Source organism: Squalius cephalus, assembly GCF_949319135.1.
Source record: "Squalius cephalus genome assembly, chromosome: 17".
NCBI classification, from domain to species: domain Eukaryota; kingdom Metazoa; phylum Chordata; class Actinopteri; order Cypriniformes; family Leuciscidae; genus Squalius; species Squalius cephalus.
The window spans coordinates 27,396,137-27,420,709 of NC_137138.1; positions in this window are offsets into that span (position 1 = coordinate 27,396,137).

The window sequence follows — 24,573 nt, forward strand, 5'->3', positions numbered from 1 at the left end:
ATAGCTGATTTATCATAAAAAGGATTCTAGAACTTTATATAGTTTGAAAAATTTTGAGGACACTTTGACCACAAATAAGTTCAAAAGGTCAGATATGGACATCTATATGGCTTATGAAGCATCAGAAGGAGTCTATGAGTATGTATCGAAAGCCCAAGGTCGAGGACTCTTTGGCCAGAAATATGTTCAGGAGGTCAAAAGAGGACCTCTGAATAGCTGATTTATCATTTTAAGAATTCTATAACTTTATATAGTTTGAAAAATTTTGAGGACATTTGACCACAAATGAGTTCAAAAGGTCAGAGATGGACATCTATATGGCTTATGATGCATCAAAAGGAGTCTATGAGTATGTATAGAAAGCCCAAGATCGAGGACTCTTTGGCCAGAAGTATGTTCAGGAGGTCAAAACCTCTGAATAGCTGATTTATCATCAAAAGGATTCTAGAACTTTATATAGTTTGAAAAATTTTGAGGACCCTTTGAACACAAATAAGTTCAAAAGGTCAGATATGGACATCTATATGGCTTATGAAGCATCAGAAGGAGTCTATATGTATAGAAAGCCCAAGATCGAGGACTCTTTGGCCAGAAATATGTTCAGGAGGTCAAAAGGGGACCTCTGAATAGCTGATTTATCATCAAAAGAATTCTATAACTTTACATAGTTTGAAAAATTTTGAGGACACTTTGACCACAAATAAGTTCAAAAGGACAGATATGGACATCTATATGGCTTATGAAGCATCAGAAGGAGTCTATGAGTATGTATAGAAAGCCCAAGGTCGAGGACTCTTTGGCCAGAAATATGTTCAGGAGGTCAAAAGAGGACCTCTGAATAGCTGATTTATCATCAAAACCATTCTATAACTTTATATAGTTTGAAAACTTTTGAGGACACTTTGACCACAAATAATTTCAAAAGGTCAGATATGGACATCTATATGGCTTATGAAGCATCAGAAGGAGTCTATATGTATAGAAAGCCCAAGATCGAGGACTCTTTGGCCAGAAATATGTTCAGGAGGTCAAAAGGGGACCTCTGAATAGCTGATTTATCATCAAAAGAATTCTATAACTTTATATAGTTTGAAAAATTTGGAGGACACTGACCACAAATAAGTTCAAAAGGTCAGATATGGACATCTATATGGCTTATGAAGCATCAGAAGGAGTATGTATAGAAAGCCCAAGTTTCGAATACTCCTTGGCCAGAAAAAAATTCAGTATGTCAAATATGGACTTTTGTCAGGAGGATATAACATCCGAAGATATCAGTCTGAATGTATTGTATTAATCTTTTAGGACTCTTTGGCCAGAAATATGTTCAGCAGGTCAAAAGGGGACCTCTGAATAGCTGATTTATCATCAGAAAGAGTCTATAACTTTATATAGTTTGAAAACTTTTGAGGACCCTTTGACCAGAAATAAGTTAAAAGGGTCAGATATGGACATCTATATGGCTTTTAAAGCATCAGAGGGAGTCTATGAGTATATATAGAAAGCCCAAGATCGAGGACTCTTTGGCCAGAAATATTTTCAGGAGGTCAAATGACCTCTGAATAGCTGATTTATCATCAAAAGAATTCTATAACCTTATATAGTTTGAAAAATTTTGAGGACACTTTGACCACAAATAAGTTCAAAAGGTCAGATATGGACATCTATATGGCTTATGAAGCATCAGAAGGAGTCTATGAGTATGTATAGAAAGCCCAATATCGAGGACTCTTTGGCCAGAAATATGTTCAGGAGGTCAAAAGGGGACCTCTGAATAGCTGATTTAGCATAAAAAGAATTCTATAACTTTATATAGTTTGAAAAATTTTGAGGACACTTTGACCACAAATAAGTTCAAAAGGTCAGATATGGACATCTATATGGCTTATGAAGCATCAGAAGGAGTATCTATAGAAAGCCCAAGTTTCGAATACTCCTTGGCCAGAAAAAAATTCAGTATGTCAAATATGGTCTTTTGTCAGGAGGATATAACATCCGAAGATATCAGTCTGAATGTATTGTATTAATCTTTTAGGACTCTTTAGCCATAAATATGTTCAGTAGGTCAAAAGGGGACCTCTGAATAGCTGATTTATCATCAGAAAGAGTCTATAACTTTATATAGTTTAAAAACTTTTTAGGACCCTTTCACCAGAAATAAGTTCAAAATAAGTTCAAAAGTCCAGATATGGACATCTATGTGGCTTTTGAAGCATCAGAGGGAGTCTATGAGTATATATAGAAAGCCCAAGATCGAGGACTCTTTGGCCAGAAATATGTTCAGGAGGTCAAAAGGGGACCCATGAATAGCTGATTTATCATCAAAAGGAGTCTATAACTTTATATAGTTTGAAAAATTTTGAGGACACTTTGACCACAAATAAGTTCAAAAGGTCAGATATGGACATCTATATGGCTTATGATGCATTAGAAGGAGTCTATAAGTATGTATGGAAAGCCCAAGATCGAGGACTCTTTGGCCAGAAATATGTTCAGGAGGTCAAAACCTCTGAATAGCTGATTTATCATAAAAAGGATTCTATAACTTGATATAGATTGAGAAATTTTGAGGACACTTTGACCACAAATGAGTTCAAAAGGTCAGATATGGACATCTATATGGCTTATGAAGCATCAGAAAGAGTCTATGTGTTGAAATCCCAAGATCGAGGACTCTTTGGCCAGAAATATGTTCAGGAGGTCAAAATGGGACGCCTGAATAGATGATTTATCATCAAAAGAATTCTATAACTTTATATAGTTTGAAAACTTTTGAGGACACTTTGACCACAAATAAGTTCAAAAGGTCAGATATGGACATCTATACGGCTTATGAAGCATCAGAAGGAGTCTATGAGTATGTATCGAAAGCCCAAGGTCGAGGACTCTTTGGCCAGAAATATGTTCAGCAGGTCAAAAGGGGACCTCTGAATAGCTGATTTATCATCAGAAAGAGTCTATAACTTTATATAGTTTGAAAACTTTTGAGGACCCTTTGACCAGAAATAAGTTAAAAGGGTCAGATATGGACATCTATATGGCTTTTAAAGCATCAGAGGGAGTCTATGAGTATATATAGAAAGCCCAAGATCGAGGACTCTTTGGCCAGAAATATTTTCAGGAGGTCAAATGACCTCTGAATAGCTGATTTATCATCAAAAGAATTCTATAACCTTATATAGTTTGAAAAATTTTGAGGACACTTTGACCACAAATAAGTTCAAAAGGTCAGATATGGACATCTATATGGCTTATGAAGCATCAGAAGGAGTCTATGAGTATGTATAGAAAGCCCAATATCGAGGACTCTTTGGCCAGAAATATGTTCAGGAGGTCAAAAGGGGACCTCTGAATAGCTGATTTAGCATAAAAAGAATTCTATAACTTTATATAGTTTGAAAAATTTGGAGGACACTTTGACCACAAATAAGTTCAAAAGGTCATATGGACATATATATATGGCTTATGAAGCATCAGAAGGAGTCTATGAGTATGTATAGAAAGCCCAAGATCGAGTACTCTTTGGACAGAAATATGTTCAGGAGGTCAAAAGAGGACCTCTGAATAGCTGATTTATCATCAAAAGAATTCTATAACTTTATATAGTTTGAAAAATTTTGAGGACACTTTGACCACAAATGAGTTCAAAAGGTCAGATATGGACATCTATATGGCTTATGAAGCATCAGAAGGAATCTATGAGTATGTATAGAAAGCCCAAGGTCGAGGACTCTTTGGCCAGAAATATGTTCAGGAGGTCAAAAGAGGACCTCTGAATAGCTGATTTATCATCAAAAGAATTCTATAACTTTATATAGTTTGAAAAATTTTGAGGACACTTTGACCACAAATGAGTTCAAAAGGTCAGATATGGACATCTATATGGCTTATGAAGCATCAGAAGGAATCTATGAGTATGTATAGAAAGCCCAAGATCGAGGACTCTTTGGACAGAAATATGTTCAGGAGGTCAAAACCTCTGAATAGCTGATTTATCATTAAAAGGATTCTAGAACTTTATATAGTTTGAAAAATTTTGAGGACCCTTTGACCACAAATAAGTTCAAAAGGTCAGATATGGACATCTTTATGGCTTATGAAGCATCAGAAAGAGTCTATGAGTATGTGTTGAAATCCCAAGATCGAGGACTCTTTGGCCAGAAATATGTTCAGGAGGTCAAAAGGGGACGTCTGAATAGATGATTTATCATCAAAAGAATTCTATAACTTTATATAGTTTGAGAAATTTTGAGGACACTTTGACCACAAATGAGTTCAAAAGGTCAGATATGGACATCTATATGGCTTATGAAGCATCAGAAGGAATCTATGAGTATGTATAGAAAGCCCAAGATCGAGGACTCTTTGGACAGAAATATGTTCAGGAGGTCAAAAGGGGACCTCTGAATAGCTGATTTATCATCAAAAGAATTCTATAAGTTTATATAGTTTGAAAAATTTTGAGGACACTTTGACCACAAATAAGTTCAAAAGGTCAGATATGGACATCTATATGGCTTATGAAGCATCAGAAAGAGTCTATGAGTATGTGTTGAAATCCCAAGATCGAGGACTCTTTGGCCAGAAATATGTTCAGGAGGTCAAAAGAGGACCTCTGAATAGCTGATTTATCATCAAAAGAATTCTATAATTTTATATAGTTTGAAAAATTTTTATGACACTTTGACCACAAATGAGTTCAAAAGGTCAGAGATGGACATCTATATGGCTTATGATGCATCAGAAGGAGTCTATGAGTATGTATAGAAAGCCCAAGATCGAGGACTCTTTGGCCAGAAATATGTTCAGGAGGTCAAAAGAGGACCTCTGAATAGCTGATTTATCATCAAAAGGATTCTAGATCTTTATATAGTTATGATGCATCAGAAAAAGTCTATGAGTATGTATAGAAAGCCCAAGGTCGAGGACTCTTTGGCCAGAAATATGTTCAGGAGGTCAAAAGAGGACCTCTGAATAGCTGATTTATCATCAAAAGAATTCTATAACTTTATATAGTTTGAAAAATTTTGAGGACACTTTGACCACAAATGAGTTCAAAAGGTCAGATATGGACATCTATATGGCTTATGAAGCATCAGAAAGAGTCTATGAGTATGTATAGAAAGCCCAATATCGAGGACTCTTTGGCCAGAAATATGTTCAGGAAGTCAAAAGGGGACCTCTGAATAGCTGATTTATCATCAAAAGAATTCTATAACTTTATATAGTTTGAAAAATATTGAGGACACTTTGACCACAAATAAGTTCAAAAGGTCAGATATCGACATCTATATGGATTTTGAAGCATCAAAGGGAGTCTATTAGTAAATATAGAAAGCCCAAGATCGAGGACTCTTTGGCCAGAAATATGTTCAGGAGGTCAAAAGGGGACCTCTGAATAGCTGATTTATCATCAAAAGAGTTCTATAACTTTATATAGTTTGAAACATTTTGAGGACCCTTTGACCACAAATAAGTTCAAAAGGTCAGATATGGACATCTATATGGCTTATGATGCATCAGAAGGAGTCTATGAGTATGTATAGAAAGCCCAAGATCGAGGATTCTTTGGACAGAAATATGTTTAGGAGGTCAAAACCTCTGAATAGCTGATTTATCATCAAAAGGATTCTATAACTTTATATAGTTTGAAAAATTTTGAGGACCCTTTGACCACAAATAAGTTCAAAAGGTCAGATATGGACATCTATATGGCTTATGATGCATCAGACGTAGTCTATGAGTATGTATAGAAGGCCCAAGATCGAGGATTCTTTGGCCAGAAATATGTTCTTGAGGTCAAAACCTCTGAATAGCTGATTTATCATCAAAAGGATTCTATAACTTTATATAGTTTAAAACATTTTGAGGACCCTTTGACCACAAATAAGTTCAAAAGGTCAGATATGGACATATATATGGCTTATGAAGCATCAGAAGGAGTATGTATAGAAAGCCCAAGTTTCGAATACTCCTTGGCCAGAAAAATATTCAGTATGTCAAATATGGACTTTTGTCAGGAGGATATAACATCCGAAGATATCAGTCTGAATGTATGGTATTAATCTTTTAGGACTCTTTGGCAAGAAATATGTTCAGGAGGTCAAAAGAGGACCTCTGAATAGCTGATTTATCATCAAAATAATTCTAGAACTTTATATAGTTTGAAAAATTTTAAGGACACTTTGACCACAAATGAGTTCAAAAGGTGAAAAATGGACATCTATATGGCTTGTTATGCATCAGAAGGAGTCTATGAGTATGTATAGAAAGCCCAAGATCGAGGACTCTTTGGCCAGAAATATGTTCAGGAGGTCAAAACCTCTGAATAGCTGATTTATCATCAAAAGGATTCTAGAACTTTATATAGTTTGAAAAATTTTGAGGACACTTTGACCACAAATAAGTTCAAAAGATCAGATATGGACATATATATGGCTTATGAAGCATCAGAAGGAGTCTATGAGTATGTATAGAAAGCCCAAGTTTCGAATACTCCTTGGCCAGAAAAAAATTCAGTATGTCAAATATGGTCTTTTGTCAGGAGGATATAGAATCCGAAGATATCAGTCTGAAGATATCAGTATTAGTCTTTTAGGACTCGTTGGCCAGAAATATGTTCAGGAGGTCAAAACCTCTGAATAGCTGATTTATCATCAAAAGAATTCTATAACTTTATATAGTTTGAAAAATTTGGAGGACACTTTGACCACAAATAAGTTCAAAAGGTCAGATATGGACATCTATATGGCTTATGAAGCATCAGAAGGAGTCTATGAGTATGTATAGAAAGCCCAAGATCGAGGACTCTTTGGCCAGAAATATGTTCAGGAGGTCAAAACCTCTGAATAGCTGATTTATCATCATAAGAATTCTATAACTTTATATAGTTTGAAAAATTTTGAGGACATTTGACCACAAATGAGTTCAAAAGGTCAGAGATGGACATCTATATGGCTTATGATGCATCAGAAGGAGTCTATGAGTATGTATAGAAAGCCCAAGATCGAGGACTCTTTGGCCAGAAGTATGTTCAGGAGGTCAAAACCTCTGAATAGCTGATTTATCATCAAAAGGATTCTATAACTTTATATAGTTTGAAAAATTTTGAGGACACTTTGACCACAAATAAGTTCAAAAGGTCAGATATGGACATCTATATGGTTTATGAAGTTTCAAAAGTATTCTATGAGTATTTATAGAAAGCCCAAGATCGACTCTTTGGCCAGAAATATTTTCAGCAGGTCAATTATGGACTTCTGTAAGACTGATTTAACATCAGAAGGAGTCGATACGTTTATAATAGTAAAAAAACATTTTGAGGATTCTTTGGCCAAAAATATGTTCAATTGGTCTTATATGGTCTACAGTCTGGCTGATATAACATCATGAGAAGTCTGTATAGTTTGAGAAATATGTATAGTAAGGTAAATGTTCAAGGTCTCTGGCCAGAAATATGTTCAGAAGGTCAAATATGGACTTCTGTATGGCTGATTTAACATAAGAAGGAGTCTATATTCGTCTATGGTAGACAACATCATTTTGAGAACTCTTTTGTCAATGATTTATTATCAGAAGGAGACTATAACTTTATATAGTTTGAAAAATTTTGAGGACACTTTGACCAGAAATAAGTTTAAAAGGTAAGCCATAAGCCATATAGATATCCATATAGATATCCATGGCTTATGAAGCATCAGGAGTCAATGATGTAATGTATAGAAATCGAGGACTCTTTGGCCAGAAATATGTTACTTTGGTCAAATATGGACTTCTGTATTGGCTGATCAGGAGTCGAAGAGTATGTATAGAAAGTTAACATCAGTTGACTGAATGTATAAGTAGATTAATTAATGTGCAGTAAAGGAAAATCATTGCACTGGGTTTTGCTTTACAATGGACACAATTAACTCATTCCGTTGGACAACGATAGAATGCACGGTAGAATACCGGAACATATAGATAATACACTTTTCGCATTGCATTGCACACCAGAACTAACTCCTTCCCATGTTCATTAAAGAGATAACATTTATGTTGTTGCATTGCATTGCACAAACGATCTAACGTTGTCCACTGAACAATAACATATAGGCTATGCACTTCTTGGATTGCATTGCATTGCACACTACAACTAATTCATTCCCATGTTCATTAAAGAGATAACATATGTTGTTGCATTGCACAAACGATCTATCGTTGTGCATCATTGAAGAAAATGATATGCACTTCTATCCCTGCATTGCACACCAAAACTAACTCCTTCCCATGTTCATTAAAGAGATAACATCTGCTGTTGCATTGCATTGCACAACGTTAGATCATTTGTGCAATGCAATGCAACAGCAGATGTTATCTCTTTAATGAACATGGGAAGGAGTTAGTTTTGGTGTGCAATGCAGGGATAGAAGTGCATATCATTTTCTTCAATGATGCACAACGATAGATCGTTTGTGCAATGCAACAACATATGTTATCTCTTTAATGAACATGGGAATGAATTAGTTGTAGTGTGCAATGCAATGCAATCCAAGAAGTGCATAGCCTATATGTTAGAGTAACATAGGCCATGCACTTTTTGCGTTGCATTGCATTGCACACCAGATCAAACTCCTTCCCATGTTCAATAAAGAGATAATATGTTGCATTGCATTTGACAAACGATCTAACGTTGTGCATTGAAGAATAACATACAGGCTAAATATGCATGCATTGTATTGCATTGCACACCCGAACTAACTCCTTCACATGTTCATTAAAGAGATAACATATGTTATGCAACATTGCATTGCTTTGCACAAACGATCTAACGATGTGCACTGAAGAATAACATTTATGCACTTTTTGCATTGCATTGCACAGCAGAACTAACCTCTTCCCATGTTCATAAAGAGATAACATTTTGCATTGCATTGCACAAAACGATCGTTTGTCTCAACGATCAATGTTGTGCATTGAAGAATAACATATAGGCTAAATGCATGCATTGTATTGCATTGCACACCAGAACTAACTCCTTCCCATGTTCATTAAAGAGATAACATATGTTGTTGCATTGCACAAACGATACATCGTTGTGCATCTTTGAAGAAAAACATATGCACTTCTATCCCTGCATTGCACACCAAAACTAACTCCTTCCCATGTTCATTAAAGAGATAACATCTGTTGTTGCATTGCATTGCACAAACGATCTAACGTTGTGCAATGAAGAGTAGCATAGGCCATGCACTTTTTGCATTGCATTGCATTGCACACCAGATCAAACTCCTTCCCATGTTCAATAAAGAGATAATATGTTGCATTGCATTTGACAAACGATCTAACGTTGTGCATTGAAGAATAACATACAGGCTAAATATGCATGCATTGTATTGCATTGCACACCCGAACTAACTCCTTCACATGTTCATTAAAGAGATAACATATGTTATGCAACATTGCATTGCTTTGCACAAACGATCTAACGATGTGCACTGAAGAATAACATTTATGCACTTTTTGCATTGCATTGCACAGCAGAACTAACCTCTTCCCATGTTCATAAAGAGATAATATTTTGCATTGCATTACACAAAACGATCGTTTGTCTCAACGATCAATGTTGTGCATTGAAGAATAACATATAGGCTAAATGCATGCATTGTATTGCATTGCACAGCAGAACTAACTCCTTCCCATGTTCATTAAAGAGATAACATATGTTGTTGCATTGCACAAACGATACATCGTTGTGCATCATTGAAGAAAAACACATGCACTTCTATCCCTGCATTGCACACCAAAACTAACTCCTTCCCATGTTCATTAAAGAGGTAACATATGTTGTTGCATTGCACAAACGATACATCGTTGTGCATCATTGAAGAAAAACATATGCACTTCTATCCCTGCATTGCACACCAAAACTAACTCCTTCCCATGTTCATTAAAGAGATAACATCTGTTGTTGCATTGCATTGCACAAACGATCTAACGTTGTGCAATGAAGAGTAGCATAGGCCATGCACTTTTTGCATTGCATTGCATTGCACACCAGATCAAACTCCTTCCCATGTTCAATAAAGAGATAATTTGTTGCATTGCATTGCATAAACGATCTAACGTTGTGCATTGAAGAATAACATACAGGCTAAATATGCATGCATTGTATTAGCATTGCACACCCGAACTAACTCCTTCACATGTTCATTAAAGAGATAACATATGTTATGCAACATTGCATTGCTTTGCACAAACGATGTGCACTGAAGAATAACATTTATGCAGTTTTTGCATTGCATTGCACAGCAGAACTAACCTCTTCCCATGTTCATAAAGAGATAACATTTTGCATTGAATTGCACAAAACGATCGTTTGTCTCAACGATCAATGTTGTGCATTGAAGAATAACATATAGGCTAAATGCATGCATTGTATTGCATTGCACACCAGAACTAACTCCTTCCCTTGTTCATTAAAGAGATAACACATGTTGCATTGCATTGCATTGCATTGCATTGCATTGCATTGCATTGCATTGCATTGCATTGCAGAAACGATCTAACGTTGTGCATTGAAGAATAACATTTATGTACTTTTTGCATTGCATTGCAATGAAGAGTAGCATAGGCCATGCACTTTTTGCATTGCATTGCATTGCACACCAGATCAAACTCCTTCCCATGTTCAATAAAGAGATAATTTGTTGCATTGCATTGCATAAACGATCTAACGTTGTGCATTGAAGAATAACATACAGGCTAAATATGCATGCATTGTATTAGCATTGCACACCCGAACTAACTCCTTCACATGTTCATTAAAGAGATAACATATGTTATGCAACATTGCATTGCTTTGCACAAACGATGTGCACTGAAGAATAACATTTATGCAGTTTTTGCATTGCATTGCACAGCAGAACTAACCTCTTCCCATGTTCATAAAGAGATAACATTTTGCATTGAATTGCACAAAACGATCGTTTGTCTCAACGATCAATGTTGTGCATTGAAGAATAACATATAGGCTAAATGCATGCATTGTATTGCATTGCACACCAGAACTAACTCCTTCCCTTGTTCATTAAAGAGATAACACATGTTGCATTGCATTGCATTGCATTGCATTGCATTGCATTGCATTGCATTGCATTGCATTGCAGAAACGATCTAACGTTGTGCATTGAAGAATAACATTTATGTACTTTTTGCATTGCATTGCACACTGAAACTAACTCCTTCCCATGTTCAGTAAAGAGATAACATGTTGCATTGCATTGAATTGCATTGCAGAAACGATCTAACGTTGTGCACTGAAGAATAACATTTAGGGTATGGCACTTTTGGCATTGCATTGCACACCAGATCTTACTCCTTCAAATGTTCATTGAAGAGATAACATTTTGCATTGCATTGCGCAAACGATCTAACGTTGTGCATTGAAGAGAAACATAGACCATGCACTTTTTACATTGCATTGAATTGCACACCAGAACTAACTCTTTCCTATGTTCACTAAAGAGATAACATGTTGCATTGCGTTGCATTGCATTGCAGAAACGATCTAATGTTGTGCACTGAATAATAACATTTATGCACTTTTTGCATTGCACACCAGAACTAACTCCTTCAAATGTTAGAAAAGTTAGTTATGGTGTGCAATGCAATGCAATGCAAAAAGTGAATAGCCAATGTTACTCTTCAATGCAAAACGTTAGATCGTTTGTGCATAACATATGTTATCTCTTTAATGAACATGGGCAGGAGTTCGGGTGTGCAATGCAATACAATGCATGCATATAGCCTATATGTTATTCTTCAATGCACAACGTTATGCAATGCACAATGCAATTCAAAATGTTATCTCTTTAATAAGCATTTGAAGGTGTTAGTTCTGGTGTGCAATGCGATGCATTGCAAAAAGTGCATAAATGTTATTCAGTGCACAGCGTTAAATCGTTTGTGCAAAGCAATGCAATGTTGCATAACATATGTTATCTTTTTAATGAACATGGGAAGGAGTTAGTTCGGCTGTACATGCAACACAATCCATGCATTTAGCTATGTCAGCTATGTCATTCTTCAATGCACAACGTTAGATCGTTTGTGCAATGCAATGCAACATGTTATCTCTTTAATAAACATTTGAAGGAGTTAGTTCTTGTGTGCAATGCAATGCAAAGCAATGCAAAAAATGCATGGCCTATGTTACTCTTCAATGCACAACGTTAGATCGTTTGTGCAATGCAATGCAAAATGATATCTCTTTAATAAACATGGGAAGTAGTTAGTTCTGGAGTGCAATGCAATGCAATGCAAAAAGTGCATAGCCTATATGTTATTCTTCAGTGCACAGCGTTAGATCGTATGTGCAATGCAATGCAACATGTTATCCCTTTAATTAACATGGGAAGGAGCTAGTTCTGGTGTGCAATGCAATGCAAAGCAAAAAGTGAATAGCCTATGTTACTCTTCAATGCACAAACAATGAAATGTTGCATAACATATGTTATCTCTTTAATGAACATGGGACGGAGTTAGTTCGGGTGTGCAATGCAATACAATGCATGCATTTAGCCTATATGTTATTCTTCAATGCACAACGTTAGATCGTGCAAAATGTTATCTCTTTAATAAACATTTGAAGGTGTTAGTTCTGGTGTGCAATGCAATGCAAAAATGCATAAATGTTATTCTTTAGTGCACAGTGTTAGGTCGTTTGTGCAAAGCAATATAATGTTGCATAACATATGTTATCGTTTGTGCAATGCAATACAACATCATTGCACCTTATTTCTTTAAAGAAAATGGGATTGATTTAGTTCTGGTGTGCAATCCAATGCAAGAATTGCATAACCTATTTTATTCTTCAATGCACAACGTTAGATCGTTTGTGCAATGCAAAATGTTATCTCTTTAATAAACATTTGAAGGAGTTAGTTCTGGTGTGCAATGCAATACAATGCAAAAAGTGCATAAATATTCTTCAGTGTTCGAACGTTAGATCGTTTCTGCAAAACAATGAAATGTTGCATAACATATGTTATCTCTTTTATGAACATGGGAAGGAGTTAGTTCGGGTGTGCAATGCAATACAATGCATGCATGTAGCCTATATGTTATTCTTCAATGCACAACGTTATGCAATGCACAATGCAATTCAAAATGTTATCTCTTTAATAAGCATTTGAAGGTGTTAGTTCTGGTGTGCAATGCGATGCAATGCAAAAAGTGCATAAATGTTATTCAGTGCACAGCGTTGAATCGTTTGTGCAAAGCAATGCAATGTTGCATAACATATGTTATCTTTTTAATGAACATGGGAAGGAGTTAGTTCGGCTGTACATGCAACACAATCCATGCATTTAGCTATGTCAACTATGTCATTCTTCAATGCACAACGTTAGATCGTTTGTGCAATGCAATGCAACATGTTATCTCTTTAATAAACATTTGAAGGAGTTAGTTCTTGTGTGCAATGCAATGCAAAGCAATGCAAAAAATGCATGGCCTATGTTACTCTTCAATGCACAACGTTAGATCGTTTGTGCAATGCAATGCAAAATGTTATCTCTTTAATAAACATGGGAAGTAGTTAGTTCTGGAGTGCAATGCAATGCAATGCAAAAAAAGTGCATAGCCTATATGTTATTCTTCAGTGCACAGCGTTAGATCGTTTGTGCAATGCAATGCAACAATGTTATCCCTTTAATGAACATGGGAAGGAGCTAGTTCTGGTGTGCAATGCAATGCAAAGCAAAAAGTGAATAGCCTATGTTACTCTTCAATGCACAAACAATGAAATGTTGCATAACATATGTTATCTCTTTAATGAACATGGGACGGAGTTAGTTCGGGTGTGCAATGCAATACAATGCATACATTTAGCCTATATGTTATTCTTCAATGCACAACGTTAGATCGTGCAAAATGTTATCTCTTTAATAAACATTTGAAGGAGTTAGTTCTGGTGTGCAATGCAATGCAAAAATGCATAAATGTTATTCTTTAGTGCACAGTGTTAGGTCGTTTGTGCAAAGCAATATAATGTTGCATAACATAGGTTATCGTTTGTGCAATGCAATACAACATCATTGCACCTTATTTCTTTAAAGAAAATGGGATTGATTTAGTTCTGGTGTGCAATGCAATGTAAGAATTGCATAACCTATATTATTCTTCAATGCACAACGTTAGATCGTTTGTGCAATGCAAAATGTTATCTCTTTAATAAACATTTGAAGGAGTTAGTTCTGGTGTGCAATGCAATACAATGCAAAAAGTGCATAAATATTCTTCAGTGCACAACGTTAGATCGTTTCTGCAAAACAATGAAATGTTGCATAACATATGTTATCTCTTTTATGAACATGGGAAGGAGTTAGTTCGGCTGTACATGCAATACAATGCATGCATTTAGTCTATATGTTATTCTTCAATGCACAAAGTTAGATCGTTTGTGCAATGCAATGCAAAATGTTATCTCTTTAATAAATATTTGAAGGAGTTAGTTCTGGTGTGCATTGCAATGCAATGCAAAAAGTGCATGGCCTATATGTTATTCTTCAGTGCACAACGTTAGATCGTTTGTGCAATGCAATGCAAAATGTTATCTCTTTAGTAAACATTTGAAGGAGTTAGTTCTGGTGTGCAATGCAAAGCAATGCAAAAAGTGCATAGCCTATATATTATTCTTCAATGCACAGCGTTAGATCGTTTGTGCAGTACAATGCAATGCAACATGTTATCCCTTTAATGAACATGGGAAGGAGTTAGTTCTGGTGTGCAATGCATAAAGTGCATAGCCTTTATGTTATTCTTCAATGCACAACGTAAGATCGTTTTTGCAATGCAATGCAACAACACTTGTTATCTCTTTAATGAACATGGGAATGAATTAGATCTACTGTGCAATGCAATGCAATCCAAGAAGTGCATAGCCTATATGTTATTGTTCAGTGGACAACGTTAGATCCTTTGTGCAATGCATAAATGTTATATCTTTAATGAACATGGGAAGGAGTTAGTTCTGGTGTACAATGCAATGCGAAAAGTGCTTTATCTATATGTTTATTCTTCAAGTGCATTCCAAAGTTGCCCAACGACAGAATGCACTTAGGAATAAACATATAGATAAAGCACTTTTCGCATTGCATTGCACACCAGAACTAACTCCCATAATTGTGTCCATTGTAAAGCAACAGCTAGTGCAATGATTTTCCTTCACTGCACATTAACCTACTTATACATTCAGTCAACTGATGTTAACTTTCTATACATACTCTTCCACTCCTGATGTACGTAAGTACATGTTTGTCCAAAGTAACATATTTCTGGCCAAACAGTCCTCGATTTCTATACATACTCATTGACTCCTGATGCTTCATAAGCCAATATAGATATCCATACAGATATGGCTTATGGCTTACCTTTTGAAATTATTTCTGCTTAAAGTGTTCTCAAAAATTTTCAAACTATGTAAAATTATAGTCTTCTTCTGATTGATAAATCAGCTATACAGAGGTCTCCTTTTGACCTCCTGAACATATTTCTGGCCAAAGAGCCCTCGATCTTGGGCTTTCTATATATACTAATAGACTCCCTTTGATGCTTCAAAATCCATATAGATGTCCATATCTGACCTTTTGAACTTATTTGTGGTCAAAGGGTCCTCAAAATCTTTTAAACTACATAAAGTTATAGAATTCTTTTGATGATAAATCAGCTATTCAGAGGTCCCCTTTTGACCTCGTGAACATATTTCTGGCCAAAGAGTCCTCGATCTTGGGCTTTCTATATATACTAATAGACTCCCTTTGATGCTTCAAAATCCATATAGATGTCCATATCTGACCTTTTGAACTTATTTGTGGTAAAAGGGTCCTCAAAATCTTTTAAACTACATAAAGTTATAGAATCCTTTTGATGATAAATCAGCTATTCAGAGGTTTTGACCTCCTGAACATATTTCTGGCCAAAGAGTCCTCGATCTTGGGCTTTCTATACATACTCATAGACTCCTTCTGATGCATCATAAGCCATATAGATGTCCATATCTGACCTTTTGAACTTATTTGTGGTCAAAGGGTCCTCAAAAGTTTTCAAACTATATAAAGTTATAGAATTCTTCTTATGATAAATCAGCTATTCAGAGGTCCCCTTTTGACCTCCTGAACATATTTCTGGCAAAAGAGTACTCGATCTTGGGCTTTCTATACATACTCATAGACTCCTTCTGATGCTTCATAAGCCATATATATATGTCCATATGACCTTTCGAACTTATTTGTGGTCAAAGTGTCCTCCAAATTTTTCAAACTATATAAAGTTATAGAATTCTTTTGATGATAAATCAGCTATTCAGAGGTCCCCTTTTGACCTCCTGAACATATTTCTGGCCAAAGAGTCCTCGATATTGGGCTTTCCATACATACTCATAGACTCTTTCTGATGCTTCATAAGCCATATAGATGTCCATATCTGACCTTATGAACCTATTTGTGGTCAAAGTGTCCTCCAAATTTTTCAAACTATATAAAGTTATAGAATTCTTTTGATGATAAATCAGCTATTAAGAGGTCCCCTTTTGACCTCCTGAACATATTTCTGGCCAAGAGTCCTCGATCTTGGGCTTTCTATATATACTCATAGACTCCCTCTGATGCTTCATAAGCCATATAGATGTCCATATCTGACCTTTTGAACTTATTTGTGGTCAAAGTGTCCTCAAAATTTTTCAAACAATATAAAGTTATAGAATTCTTTTCATGATAAATCAGCTATTCAGAGGTCCCCTTTTGACCTCCTGAACATATTTCTGGCAAAAGAGTCCTCGATCTTGGGCTTTCTATATATACTAATAGACTCCCTTTGATGCTTCAAAATCCATATAGATGTCCATATCTGACCTTTTGAACTTATTTGTGGTCAAGGGGTCCTCAAAATCTTTTAAACTACATAAAGTTATAGAATCCTTTTGATGATAAATCAGCTATTCAGAGGTTTTGACCTCCTGAACATATTTCTGGCCAAAGAGTCCTCGATCTTGGGCTTTCAATACATACTCATAGACTCCTTCTGATGCTTCATAAGCCATATAGATGTCCATATCTGACCTTTTGAACTTATTTGTGGTCAAAGGGTCCTCAAAAGTTTTCAAACTATATAAAGTTATAGAATTCTTTTTATGATAAATCAGCTATTTAGAGGTCCCCTTTTGACCTCCTGAACATATTTCTGGCAAAAGAGTACTCGATCTTGGGCTTTCTATACATACTCATAGACTCCTTCTGATGCTTCATAAGCCATATATATATGTCCATATGACCTTTTGAACTTATTTGTGGTCAAAGGGTCCTCAAAATGTTTTAAACTACATAAAGTTATAGAATCCTTTTGATGATAAATCAGCTATTCAGAGGTTTTGACCTCCTGAACATATTTCTGGCCAAAGAGTCCTCGATCTTGGGCTTTCTATACATACTCATAGACTCCTTCTGATGCATCATAAGCCATATAGATGTCCATATCTGACCTTTTGAACTTATTTGTGGTCAAAGTGTCCTCAAAAATGTTCAAACTATATAAAGTTATAGAATTCTTTTGATGATAAATCAGCTATTCAGAGGTCCCCTTTTGACCTCCTGAACATATTTCAGGCCAAAGAGTCCTCGATCTTGGGATTTCTATATATACTAATAGACTCCCTTTGATGCTTCAAAATCCATATAGATGTCCATATCTGACCTTTTGAACTTATTTGTAGTCAAAGTGTCCTCAATATTTTTCAAACTATATAAAGTTATAGAATTCTTTTGATGATAAATCAGCTATTCAGAGGTCCCCTTTTGACCTCCTGAACATATTTCTGGTCAAAGAGTCCTCGATATTGGGCTTTCTATACATACTCATAGACTCTTTCTGATGCTTCATAAGCCATATAGATGTCCATATCTGACCTCCTGAACATATTTCTGGCCAAAGAGTCCTCGAACTTGGGCTTTCTATACATACTCATAGACTCCTTCTGATGCATCATAAGCCATATATATATGTCCATATGACCTTTTGAACTTATTTCTGGTCAAAGGGTCCTCAAAAGTTTTCAAACTATATAAAGTTATAGACTCTTTCTGATGATAAATCAGCTATTCAGAGGTCCCCTTTTGACCTACTGAACATATTTCTGGCCAAAAAGTCCTAAAAGATTAATTCAATACATTCAGACTGATATCTTCGGATGTTATATCCTCCTGACAAAAGACCATATTTGACATACTGAATTTTTTTCTGGCCAAGGAGTATTCGAAACTTGGGCTTTCTATACATACTCCTTCTGATTCTTCATAAGCCATATATATGTCCATATGTGACCTTTTGAACTTATTTGTGGTCAAAGGGTCCTCAAAATTTTTCAAACTATATAAAGTTATAGAATTCTTTTGATGATAAATCAGCTATTCAGAGGTTTTCACCTCCTGGACATATTTCTGGCCAAAGAGTCCTCGATCTTGGGCTTTCTATACATACTCATAGACTCCATCTGATGCATCATAAGCCATATATATGTCCATATCTGACCTTTTGAACTTATTTGTGGTCAAAGTGTCCTCAAAATGTTTCAAACTATATAAAGTTATAGAATTCTTTTGATGATAAATCAGCTATTCAGAGGTCCCCTTTTGACCTCCTGAACATATTTCTGGCCAAAGTGTCCACGATCTTGGGCTTTCTATATATACTCATAGACTACCTCTGATGCTTCAAAATCTATATAGATGTCCATATCTGACCTTTTGAACTTATTTCTGGTCAAAGGGTCCTCAAAAGTTTTCAAACTATATAAAGTTATAGACTCTTTCTGATGATAAATCAGCTATTCAGAGGTCCCCTTTTGACCTGCTGAACATATTTCTGGCCAAAGAGTCCTAAAAGATTAATTCAATACATTCAGACTGATATCTTCGGATGTTATATCCTCCTGAAAAAAGACCATATTTGACATACTGAATTTTTTCCTGGCCAAGGAGTTTTCGAAACTTGGGCTTTCTATACATACTCCGTCTGATGCTTCATAAGCCATATAGATGTCCATATCTGACCTTTTGAACTTATTTGTGGTCAAAGTGTCCTCAAAAATGTTCAAACTATATAAAGTTATAGAATTCTTTTGATGATAAATCAGCTATTCAGAGGTCCCCTTTTGACCTCCTGAACATATTTCAGGCCAAAGAGTCCTCGATCTTGGGATTTCTATATATACTAATAGACTCCCTTTGATGCTTCAAAATCCATATAGATGTCCATATCTGACCTTTTGAACTTATTTGTAGTCAAAGTGTCCTCAATATTTTTCAAACTATATAAAGTTATAGAATTCTTTTGATGATAAATCAGCTATTCAGAGGTCCCCTTTTGACCTCCTGAACATATTTCAGGCCAAAGAGTCCTCGATCTTGGGATTTCTATATATACTAATAGACTCCCTTTGATGCTTCAAAATCCATATAAGATGTCCATATCTGACCTTTTGAACTTATTTGTGGTCAAAGGGTCCTCAAAATGTTTTAAACTACATAAAGTTATAGAATCCTTTTGATGATAAATCAGCTATTCAGAGGTTTTGACCTCCTGAACATATTTCTGGCCAAAGAGTCCTCGATCTTGGGCTTTCTATACATACACATAGACTCCTTCTGATGCATCATAAGCCATATAGATGTCCATATCTGACCTTTTGAACTTATTTGTGGTCAAAGGGTCCTCAACATTTTTCAAACTATATAAAGTTATAGAATTCTTTTGATGATAAATCAGCTATTCAGAGGTCCCCTTTTGACCTCCTGAACATATTTCTGGCCAAAGAGTCCTCGAACTTGGGCTTTCTATACACACTTATAGACTCCTTCTGATGCATCAAAAGCCATATATATATGTCCATATGACCTTTTGAACTTATTTGTGGTCAAAGTGTCCTCCAAATTTTTCAAACTATATAAAGTTATAGAATTCTTTTGATGATAAATCAGCTATTCAGAGGTCCCCTTTTGACCTCCTGAACATATTTCTGGTCAAAGAGTCCTCGATATTGGGCTTTCTATACATACTCATAGACTCTTTCTGATGCTTCATAAGCCATATAGATGTCCATATCTGACCTCCTGAACATATTTCTGGCCAAAGAGTCCTCGAACTTGGGCTTTCTATACATACTCATAGACTCCTTCTGATGCATCATAAGCCATATATATATGCCCATATGACCTTTTGAACTTATTTCTGGTCAAAGGGTCCTCAAAAGTTTTCAAACTATATAAAGTTATAGACTCTTTCTGATGATAAATCAGCTATTCAGAGGTCCCCTTTTGACCTACTGAACATATTTCTGGCCAAAGAGTCCTAAAAGATTAATTCAATACATTCAGACTGATATCTTCGGATGTTATATCCTCCTGACAAAAGACCATATTTGACATACTGAATTTTTTTCTGGCCAAGGAGTATTCGAAACTTGGGCTTTCTATACATACTCCTTCTGATTCTTCATAAGCCATATATATGTCCATATCTGACCTTTTGAACTTATTTGTGGTCAAAGGGTCCTCAAAATTTTTCAAACTATATAAAGTTATAGAATTCTTTTGATGATAAATCAGCTATTCAGAGGTTTTCACCTCCTGGACATATTTCTGGCCAAAGAGTCCTCGATCTTGGGCTTTCTATACATACTCATAGACTCCATCTGATGCATCATAAGCCATATATATGTCCATATCTGACCTTTTGAACTTATTTGTGGTCAAAGTGTCCTCAAAATGTTTCAAACTATATAAAGTTATAGAATTCTTTTGATGATAAATCAGCTATTCAGAGGTCCCCTTTTGACCTCCTGAACATATTTCTGGCCAAAGAGTCCACGATCTTGGGATTTCTATATATACTAATAGACTCCCTTTGATGCTTCAAAATCCATATAGATGTCCATATCTGACCTTTTGAACTTATTTGTAGTCAAAGTGTCCTCAATATTTTTCAAACTATATAAAGTTATAGAATTCTTTTGATGATAAATCAGCTATTCAGAGGTCCCCTTTTGACCTCCTGAACATATTTCTGGTCAAAGAGTCCTCGATATTGGGCTTTCTATACATACTCATAGACTCTTTCTGATGCTTCATAAGCCATATAGATGTCCATATCTGACCTCCTGAACATATTTCTGGCCAAAGAGTCCTCGAACTTGGGCTTTCTATACATACTCATAGACTCCTTCTGATGCATCATAAGCCATATATATATGTCCATATGACCTTTTGAACTTATTTCTGGTCAAAGGGTCCTCAAAAGTTTTCAAACTATATAAAGTTATAGACTCTTTCTGATGATAAATCAGCTATTCAGAGGTCCCCTTTTGACCTACTGAACATATTTCTGGCCAAAAAGTCCTAAAAGATTAATTCAATACATTCAGACTGATATCTTCGGATGTTATATCCTCCTGACAAAAGACCATATTTGACATACTGAATTTTTTTCTGGCCAAGGAGTATTCGAAACTTGGGCTTTCTATACATACTCCTTCTGATTCTTCATAAGCCATATATATGTCCATATGTGACCTTTTGAACTTATTTGTGGTCAAAGGGTCCTCAAAATTTTTCAAACTATATAAAGTTATAGAATTCTTTTGATGATAAATCAGCTATTCAGAGGTTTTCACCTCCTGGACATATTTCTGGCCAAAGAGTCCTCGATCTTGGGCTTTCTATACATACTCATAGACTCCATCTGATGCATCATAAGCCATATATATGTCCATATCTGACCTTTTGAACTTATTTGTGGTCAAAGTGTCCTCAAAATGTTTCAAACTATATAAAGTTATAGAATTCTTTTGATGATAAATCAGCTATTCAGAGGTCCCCTTTTGACCTCCTGAACATATTTCTGGCCAAAGTGTCCACGATCTTGGGCTTTCTATATATACTCATAGACTACCTCTGATGCTTCAAAATCTATATAGATGTCCATATCTGACCTTTTGAACTTATTTCTGGTCAAAGGGTCCTCAAAAGTTTTCAAACTATATAAAGTTATAGACTCTTTCTGATGATAAATCAGCTATTCAGAGGTCCCCTTTTGACCTGCTGAACATATTTCTGGCCAAAGAGTCCTAAAAGATTAATTCAATACATTCAGACTGATATCTTCGGATGTTATATCCTCCTGAAAAAAGACCATATTTGACATACTGAATTTTTTCCTGGCCAAGGAGTTTTCGAAACTTGGGCTTTCTATACATACTCCGTCTGATGCTTCATAAGCCATATAGATGTCCATATCTGACCTTTTGAACTTATTTGTGGTCAAAGTGTCCTCAAAAATGTTCAAACTATATAAAGTTATAGAATTCTTTTGATGATAAATCAGCTATTCAGAGGTCCCCTTTTGACCTCCTGAACATATTTCAGGCCAAAGAGTCCTCGATCTTGGGATTTCTATATATACTAATAGACTCCCTTTGATGCTTCAAAATCCATATAGATGTCCATATCTGACCTTTTGAACTTATTTGTAGTCAAAGTGTCCTCAATATTTTTCAAACTATATAAAGTTATAGAATTCTTTTGATGATAAATCAGCTATTCAGAGGTCCCCTTTTGACCTCCTGAACATATTTCAGGCCAAAGAGTCCTCGATCTTGGGATTTCTATATATACTAATAGACTCCCTTTGATGCTTCAAAATCCATATAAGATGTCCATATCTGACCTTTTGAACTTATTTGTGGTCAAAGGGTCCTCAAAATGTTTTAAACTACATAAAGTTATAGAATCCTTTTGATGATAAATCAGCTATTCAGAGGTTTTGACCTCCTGAACATATTTCTGGCCAAAGAGTCCTCGATCTTGGGCTTTCTATACATACTCATAGACTCCTTCTGATGCATCATAAGCCATATAGATGTCCATATCTGACCTTTTGAACTTATTTGTGGTCAAAGGGTCCTCAACATTTTTCAAACTATATAAAGTTATAGAATTCTTTTGATGATAAATCAGCTATTCAGAGGTCCCCTTTTGACCTCCTGAACATATTTCTGGCCAAAGAGTCCTCGAACTTGGGCTTTCTATACACACTCATAGACTCCTTCTGATGCATCATAAGCCATATATATATGTCCATATGACCTTTTGAACTTATTTGTGGTCAAAGTGTCCTCCAAATTTTTCAAACTATATAAAGTTATAGAATTCTTTTGATGATAAATCAGCTATTCAGAGGTCCCCTTTTGACCTCCTGAACATATTTCTGGTCAAAGAGTCCTCGATATTGGGCTTTCTATACATACTCATAGACTCTTTCTGATGCTTCATAAGCCATATAGATGTCCATATCTGACCTCCTGAACATATTTCTGGCCAAAGAGTCCTCGAACTTGGGCTTTCTATACATACTCATAGACTCCTTCTGATGCATCATAAGCCATATATATATGCCCATATGACCTTTTGAACTTATTTCTGGTCAAAGGGTCCTCAAAAGTTTTCAAACTATATAAAGTTATAGACTCTTTCTGATGATAAATCAGCTATTCAGAGGTCCCCTTTTGACCTACTGAACATATTTCTGGCCAAAGAGTCCTAAAAGATTAATTCAATACATTCAGACTGATATCTTCGGATGTTATATCCTCCTGACAAAAGACCATATTTGACATACTGAATTTTTTTCTGGCCAAGGAGTATTCGAAACTTGGGCTTTCTATACATACTCCTTCTGATTCTTCATAAGCCATATATATGTCCATATCTGACCTTTTGAACTTATTTGTGGTCAAAGGGTCCTCAAAATTTTTCAAACTATATAAAGTTATAGAATTCTTTTGATGATAAATCAGCTATTCAGAGGTTTTCACCTCCTGGACATATTTCTGGCCAAAGAGTCCTCGATCTTGGGCTTTCTATACATACTCATAGACTCCATCTGATGCATCATAAGCCATATATATGTCCATATCTGACCTTTTGAACTTATTTGTGGTCAAAGTGTCCTCAAAATGTTTCAAACTATATAAAGTTATAGAATTCTTTTGATGATAAATCAGCTATTCAGAGGTCCCCTTTTGACCTCCTGAACATATTTCTGGCCAAAGAGTCCACGATCTTGGGCTTTCTATATATACTCATAGACTACCTCTGATGCTTCAAAATCTATATAGATGTCCATATCTGACCTTTTGAACTTATTTCTGGTCAAAGGGTCCTCAAAAGTTTTCAAACTATATAAAGTTATAGAATTCTTTTGATAACAAATCAGCTATTCAGAGGTCCCCTTTTGACCTCCTGAACATATTTCTGGCCAAAGAGTCCTCGATCTTGGGCTTTCTATACATACTCATAGACTCCTTCTGATGCTTCATAAGCCATATAGATGTGCATATCTGACCTTTTGAACCTATTTGTGGTCAAAGTGTCCTCAAAAATTTTCAAACTATATAAAGCTATAGACTCCTTTTGATGATAAATCAGTATTTCATGGGGCCCCTTTTGACCTCCTGAACATATTTCTGGCCAAAGAGTCCTCGAT